The sequence below is a fragment of the Callorhinus ursinus genome, unplaced genomic scaffold (assembly GCF_003265705.2).
Source record: "Callorhinus ursinus isolate GAN/ISIS: 27379988/994484 unplaced genomic scaffold, GSC_fseal_2.0 scaffold19, whole genome shotgun sequence".
NCBI classification, from domain to species: Eukaryota; Metazoa; Chordata; class Mammalia; order Carnivora; family Otariidae; genus Callorhinus; species Callorhinus ursinus.
In genome coordinates this window covers 17,220,933-17,228,977 of record NW_027397081.1, presented here as the reverse complement: position 1 = coordinate 17,228,977, position 8,045 = coordinate 17,220,933, and the positions used below count along the sequence as shown (strand labels likewise).

At 38.4% G+C, this 8,045-nt stretch overlaps 1 protein-coding gene across 2 annotated transcripts in view; it reads right to left on the bottom strand.

Annotated features, from left to right (window-relative positions):
* TBCEL (tubulin folding cofactor E like) overlaps positions 1-8,045 on the bottom strand; it is a 101,196-nt gene that overhangs the window by 82,762 nt on the left and 10,389 nt on the right. The window contains exon 2 of one of the 2 annotated variants that reach the window (XM_073903863.1): positions 5,396-5,505. The exons of the other annotated variant lie outside the window; for it this stretch is intronic. The gene's annotated coding sequence lies outside the window, so the exon portion shown is untranslated. The remainder of the gene's footprint in view (positions 1-5,395; positions 5,506-8,045) is intronic. 2 annotated transcript variants of the gene reach the window in all.

Below are 8,045 nucleotides of genomic sequence, written 5' to 3'. Positions count from 1 at the left end.
GTGTTATGCTGAGTGAAATAAGTCAATCAGAGAAAGACATGTATCACATGACCTCACTGATATGAGGAATTCTTAATCTCAGGAAACAAACTGAGTGTTACTGGAGTGGTTGGGGGTGGGAGGGATGGGGTGGCTGGGTGATAGACATTGGGGAGGGTATGTGCTACGGTGAGCGCTGTGAATTGTGCAAGACTGTTGAATCACAGATCTGTACTTCTGAAACAAATAACGCAACATATTTTAAGAAAAAAGAAAAAGAAGAAGATAACAGGAGAGGAAGAAAAAGGGAGTATGTCAGAGGGGGAGACGAACCATGAGAGATGATGGACTCTGAAAAACAAACTGAGGGTTCTAGAGGGGAGGGGGGTGGGGGGATGGGTTAGCCTGGTGATGGGTATTGAGGAGGGCACGTTCTGCATGGAGCACTGGGTGTTATGAACAAACAATGAATCATGGAACACTGCACCAAAAACTAATGATGTAATATATGGTGATTAACATAACAATAAAAAAATTTAAAAAAAAAATCTTTGGGATGCAGCAAAGGCAGTCCTAAGAGGAAAGTATATAGCAAGACAAGCCTTTCTCAAGAAACAAGAAAGGTCTCAAATACACAACCTAACCCTACACCTAAAGGAGGTAGAGAAAAAAACAGCGAATAAAGCCTAAACCCAGCAGGAGAAGAGAAATCATAAAGATCAGAGTAGAAATCAAGGAAATAGAAACCAAAAGAACAGTAGAACAGATCAAGAAAACTAGGAGCTGGTTCTTTGAAAGAATTAACAAGACTGATGAACCCGTGGCCAGACTTATCAAAAAGAAATGAGAAATGACCCAATCAACAAAATCATGAATGAAAGAGGAGAGATCACAACCAACACCAAAGAAATACAAACAATTATAAGAACATATTATGAGCAACTGTATGCCAGCAAATTAGATAATCTGGAAGAAATGGATGCATTCCTAGAGATGTATTAACTACCAAAACTGAACCAGGAAGAAATGGAGAACCTGAACAGACCTATAACCACTAAGGAAATTGAGGCAGTCATCAAAAATCTCCCAACAAACAAAAGCCCAGGGCCAGATGGCTTCCTAGGGGAATTCTACCAAACATTTCAAGAAGAATTAATACCTATTCTCCTGAAACTGTTCCAAAAAATAGAAATGGAAGGAAAACTTCCAAACTCGTTTTAGGAGGCCACCATTACCTTGATCCCCAAACCAAAGACCCCATCAAAAAGGAGAATTACAGACCAATATCCTTGATGAACATGGATGCAAAAATTCTCACCAAAATACTAGCCAATAGGATCCAACCATACATTAAAAGGATTATTCACCACGACCAAGTGGGATTTATCCCTGGGCTGCAAGGTTGGTTCAACATCCGCAAATATAACACATTAATAAAAGAAAGAACAAGAACCATGTGATCCTCTCAATAGATGCAGAAAAAGCATTTGACAAAGTACAGCATCCTTTCTTGATCAAAACTCTTCAGAGTATAGGGATAGAGGGTACATACCTCAATATCATAAAAGTCATCTATGAAAAACCCACAGCAAATATCATTCTCAATGGGGAAAAGCTGAGAGCTTTTCTGCTACGGTCAGGAACGCAGCAGGGATGTCCACTATCACCACTGCTATTCAACATAGTACTAGAAGTCCTAGCCACAGCAATCAGACAACAAAAAGAAATAAAAGGCATCCGAATTGGCAAAGAAGTCAAACTCTCATTCTTTGCAGATGATATGATACTGTATGTGGAAAGACCAAAAGACTCCACCTCAAAACTGCTAGAACTCATACAGGAATTCAGTAAGGTGGCAGGATATAAAATCAATGCACAGAAATCAGTGGCATTCCTATACACCAACAAGACCGAAGAAAAAGAAATTAAGGAGTTGATCCCATTTACAAGTGCACCCAAAACCATAAGATACCTAGGAATAAATTTAACCAAAGAGGAAATGAATCTGTACTCAGAAAACGACAAAATACTCATGAAAGAAATTGAAGAAGACACAAAGAAATGGAAAAATGTTCCATGCTCATGGATTGGAAGAACAAACATTGTGAAGATGTCAATGCTACCTAGAGCAATCTACACATTCAATGCAATCCCCATCAAAATACCATCCCCTTTTTCAAAGAAATGGAACAAATAATCCTAAAATTTGTATGGAACCAGAAAAGACCCCGAATAGCCAGAGGAATGTTGAAAAAGAAAAGGAAAGCTGGCGGCATCACAATTCTGGACTTCAAGCTCTATTAGAAAGCTGTCATCATTAAGACAGTATGGTACTGGCACAAAAACAGACACATAGATCAATGGAACAGAATCGAGAGCCCAGAAATGGACCCTCAACTCTATGGTCAACTTATTTTTGATAAAGCAGGAAAGAATGTCCAATGGAAAAAAAACAGTCTCTTCAACAAATGGTGTTGGGAAAATTGGACAGCCCCATGCAGAAGAATGAAACTGGAACATTTCCTTACACCACATACAAAAATAGACTCAAAATGGTTGAAAGACCTAAACGTGAGACAGGAGTCCATGAACATCCTAAAGGAGAACACAGGCAGCAACCTCTTCGACCTCAGCTACAGCAACTTCTTCCTAGAAACATCGCCAAAGACAAGGGAAACAAGGGCAAAAATGAACTACTGGGACTTCATCAAGATAAAAAGCTTTTGCACAGCAAAAGAAACAGTCCACAAAACCAAAAGACAACCGACAGAATGGGAGAAAATATTTGCAAATGACATATCAGATAAAGGGCTAGTATCCAAAATCTATAAAGAACTTATCAAACTCAACACCCAAAGAACAAATAATCCAGTCAAAAAATGGGCAGAAGACATGAACAGACATTTTTCCGAAGAAGACATTCAAATGGCCAACAGACACATGAAAAAGTGCTCAACATCGCTTGGCATCAGGGAAATCCAAATCAAAACCTCAATGAGATACCACCTCACACCAGTCAGAAGGCTAAAATTAACAAGTTAGGAAACGACAGATATTGGTGGGGATGTAGAGAAAGGGGAACCCTCCTACACTGTTGGTGGGAATGCAAGCTGGTGCAGCCACTCTGGAAAACAGTACGGAGGTTCCTCAAACAGTTGAAAATAGAGCTACCGTATGATCCAGCAATTGCACTACTGGGTATTTACCCCAAAGAGACAAATGTAGGGATCTGGAGGGGTACATGTACCCCGATGTTTATAGCAGCAATGTCCACAATAGCCAAACTATGGAAAGAGCCAAGATGTCTATTGAGAGATGAATGGATAAAGATGTGGTATATACATACAATGGAATATTATGCATCCATCAAAAGGAATGAAATCTTGTCATTTGCAACGATGTGGATGGAACTGGAGGGTGTTATGCTGAGCGACATAAGTCATTCAGAGAAAGACAGGTATCATATGACCTCACTGATAGGAGGAAATCTTAATCTCAGGAAACAAACTGAGGGTTGCTGGAGTGGGGGGGTGGGAAGGATCGGGTGGCTGGGTGATAGACATTGGGGAGGGTATGGGCTATGGTGAGCACTGTGAATTGTGTAAGACTATTGAATCACAGACCTGTACCTCTGAAACAAATAATACATTATATGTTAAAAAAAAAAAAAAGGAGAAGAAGAAGATAGTAGGAGGGGAAGAATGAAGGGGGGTAAATCGGTGGGGGAGACAACTATGAGAGACTATGAACTCTGAGAAACAATCTGAGGGTTCTAGAGGGGAGGGGGGTGGGGGGATGGGTTAGCCTGGTGATGGGTATTAAAGAGGGCACGTACAGCATGGAGCACTGGGTGTTATACACAAACAATGAATCATGGAACACTACATCAAAAACAAATGATGTAATGTATGGTGATTAACATAATAAAAAAATAAGCTTCTTTCTAAATAATTGTTTTAAAAAATACAAGTGATAGACATTCTGAATTTTTTAAAATTTCCAATTGAAAATTAGCAAAAAACTTGTAATCCCATATAGTTTTCATTTAGGTATAGTTTCCCTTTTTATTAGGTGAGCTAAGAGTATAAATAAGTGTTACCAAAAGCTTTTCATATCTGAAGCATATCATAGCATATTTAGAGCCACAGCCAAACCAGGAAGCTTTGGTCAACAGATTTAGCAAGTAGGTTAAGCCTGAGGATGCCCCTAATGGTATGTATTTTTTCTGGGCCATTTTCCCACGCTATGTAGACACATTTTTTTAAACAAAACTGATTTACTTTTAGGTCCTTGTGTAACCTGCCTTTTTGCTAAATATTTAGCTCACGAACAACTTTCTATATCAGTAAATATATATCTACAAAATAATCATTTTTAAGGTTTGTAAAGTATTCCATTAACAAGCTTTTGCAGCTAAAGTCATAAATGGCAGCTATCTCACCCATGAAAACACTTCAGGGACATTGTCCAACGCAATATAATTAAGCTAGACAGTGTCATCCTGTATGACTTCTAATTTCATTTATCATACAGTATGTATAGCTGCAATTTCATCTTACTTAACCTCCCCTGACCATTATTTAATAGACCTAAGTGAATGGCTTCTTTGGATGAAAAATAAGGAAAATAAACTATAAAGCTTCAGAATTAGTCTGTAGAATTACAGTTCAGCAATTCATAAATTTACTCTGGGCATTCCAAGTCCCAACTTGACTGTAGCTGATAAATCCATTATCAGAACATACCATGCCACCACAATTTCACACCCTACTCTGAACCACCCTATTTCTCAGTCTCAGCTGTACCCTAAACTACATCCAAGTGTAATAATGTGGCACATCAACTCTTCTTGGTTGAAGATTAAAAAAAAAACCCCAAACAAACCCAACATTGCCAAATGAAATGTGAATTCTGACTCTTGGTCGGTCCTTGGGATTATGCTTTTTTAGTAGGGCACTGCTACTCTCTTCACTTAGCACAGCACTTGGCTTCACCTTAAAAGCATGACAGACATTAAAATAACCCAGATTCATTTACTTCATTATATTAGTGGCACCAAAAATGTACATAAAACTGTGACTCTATGCTATCGGCAAGCAGGACTTCAGAGCTGTCTGTATCGTCTACTAAAGAACTATACTGTATACACGCAGCACGTCTGATGTTGGACAAAGAGTCTGTTTTCTCATCTACAACAGCATGTTAGCAAATGTGACTTCCTGTCATGCCCAGGGTCTACTAGATGTAAACACAGCACTTGAAATTTCTGATCTGAATGCTCTAGCCCACGAATTTTATGATTTTGATGGAAAAGTATTTGAGAAGACAAAAATTAAGAAAACACTGCTATTTAAAAAATAAAATAAAAATGAACACATACATAAAAAAGAAAATACTGCTATTTAGACTTAAGTACCTCCTTATGTGAAAATATTTCTAAGCACTTCTTTCTTGATTTGCACAGCGTCTTACTGTCCAGAAATGTTGGCTTAAGTGAGTTGTCTATATCCTATGAAATCAGCCATTCTGAAATATATATAAAAAAAGCACTTTCCATACACTTTCAGCAATCACAAGAACAATGAAAAACGTTTAACATTCACTATACCCTTTACTTCAATGGCTTCTAAGGAGAGTTCCCCTCTTAATTTCCCCTCTTGACTCCTTCACCAAAGAATTTGCATCCAGCCCTACCTTTCTATGTGGACAGATTCCATTTGGGAAAATCTCAAGGCTTTAATGTTGCACTCACTCAAAATTCAAGAGGTAGATACATTTATTCTTGAGTTGAAGTTCCCCAAAAGCCAAGTGTCCCCACACTGAGATTCACAATCTTTTAAAGCCTAGTAATTCCCATAACCACCTTCTGAAATAGACAAACTAACACTTATCTCTGTTTACAGGACACTAGACTGTGGTGACTTGTTTGGGCTTCCATGGCCCAATCAGCATGCTAAGTCATGCTTTTTGTACCCCTACTCTGTTGAATCATGCATGCTATCTTTACTAAAAACAAGAATATTTCATGTCAACAGTATATGGCATCACACACAAATCATAGAAATACAACTTATTAAAATAACTGAAAACCTTTACAGCCAAAACACCTCTTACAACCACATCAATGTACCCGAACCACAAAACTAAGTAGCAGGACTGACTGGTCTAGTCACCAAAGGCGCAAAAATTATCAACTTCCTGTTCTCACCAAAAAGCAATGGATATTAGTCTCTTTTTTTTTTGTTTTTAAAGATTTTATTTATTTATTTGACAGAGAGAGCGAAAGAGCACAAGCAGGGGGAGCAACAGAGGGAGAGGAAGAAGCAGGCCCCCTTCCGAGCAGGGAGCCTGACGCGGGACTCCATCCCAGGACCCTGGGATCATGACCTGAGCCAAAGGCAGATGCTTAGCCATCTGAGCCACCCAGGCGCCCAGATATTAGTTTCTTCAACAGAGTAGTTTTCATTAGAAGAAAATCATATATGCAGGCTATCTTCCAGCTGTGAATACACAAGTTTAAGGTCATTACTCAGCTGTTTACAGAAGAGATTACCCCCATTATCTCTCCTCCTGAACACCTACAGAAGTTATCAAGTTAAAACAAGGCCTCACTAGGAATAAACTACTAGTTCATTACTCTGCATGCAAACTTCTAGAGTTGTTTACAAACCATTCTGGCTCATAACCAGGGATTACCAGAATGTTAAACACCAGCCACACAGAGAAGTTGCAAAGTTTACAAGTCATTAAAAAAAAAAAAAATTTCACTAGCCCCTTCACATTTAGTGTTATGGAGGTATTGCCCAAGGGTAACACCTGCCATTCTAAAACCAAACTGCCTGGAAGTAAGTCAGGACTGACTCCAGTACTCCGTGTGGTGGTGAGCAAATTACTTGGGTTCTCTGAGTCTCGTCCATAAAAAGGGGTAAGAGATAGCCCCTAGCTCATAGCCCATAGGGTTGCTAAAGAATGGAGATAAAATGGGTAAAAAGTGTTTAGTACAGTGTCTGGCACCTAGAAAGCACGTAATAAATATCCATTTACTATTGCTTCTACTGCTACCCCTATCACTACCACCATCACTACCCCAGGAGCATGGGAGCATTAATATACACCTGGGGGTATATTTTTGTTAAATAGATTGGATCTAATTTTTTTGGGTCCCAGGACTATGTCAATTAGCGCCACTTAATTTTATGTATTCTTCAACACCTTGCTCAGAATATATACTTCACAGATAAAGGTTTTCAGATACTGCGTGCCCTAATGATCTGTTTGCTTTGAGCTGAGCTCATGGAATCTATTGCCTAAAACATTCAGCGGGCAATTAATCAATCACATGTTGGCATGGCATCATTTTTGTCCCACATGCCATTATCATTTGAACTGTGCAGTGATGTGATTTTCACGTGTTTGTGTCTCATGGCTGTATAGATCTTGAGGGTAATGACCATACCATAATGCTTCTTTGTATCTATCAAGGGCTGGAATTTTGCATATAATTGGCACTCCATAAATGTGCTAATCAATGAGTTTTCTAATTACTTCTGAGTGTGTATATCAAATGTATTTTACAAAATAAAAAAAGCAGGTTTATTAATAAACTCAGAGATCTGAGTACTTGTGAACAAAAATGCTTCGTAGCTACCACTGAAATGCATAATTATGTGTACCTCTCCATGGAGATTCCAAAAATGAGATGAAATGATAGAGCAATGAATCAGGAGCAGTCAGAAATACTTGCTACCTAGCACAAATTAAATTCTTCTGCAAAAACTATAGCCACAACAAATTTTATACCGATTATTTTAGTATCCATATACTTTACATTTCATACACAAAAGCTAATGATTTCTGCCATACTTCAGAACAACAGGCACTGTTCGGTAACTAAAGATGAATATATGTGCCTTTCTGGTGAGAATGTAAAATGGTATAGCTGCTGTGCAAAACAGCATGGCAGTTCCTCAAAAAATTAAACTTATAATTATGGTATGATCCAGCAATCCTACTTGTAAATATATAAAAAAACTGAAAGCTTGGACTTGGGAAGATTTGTACACCAA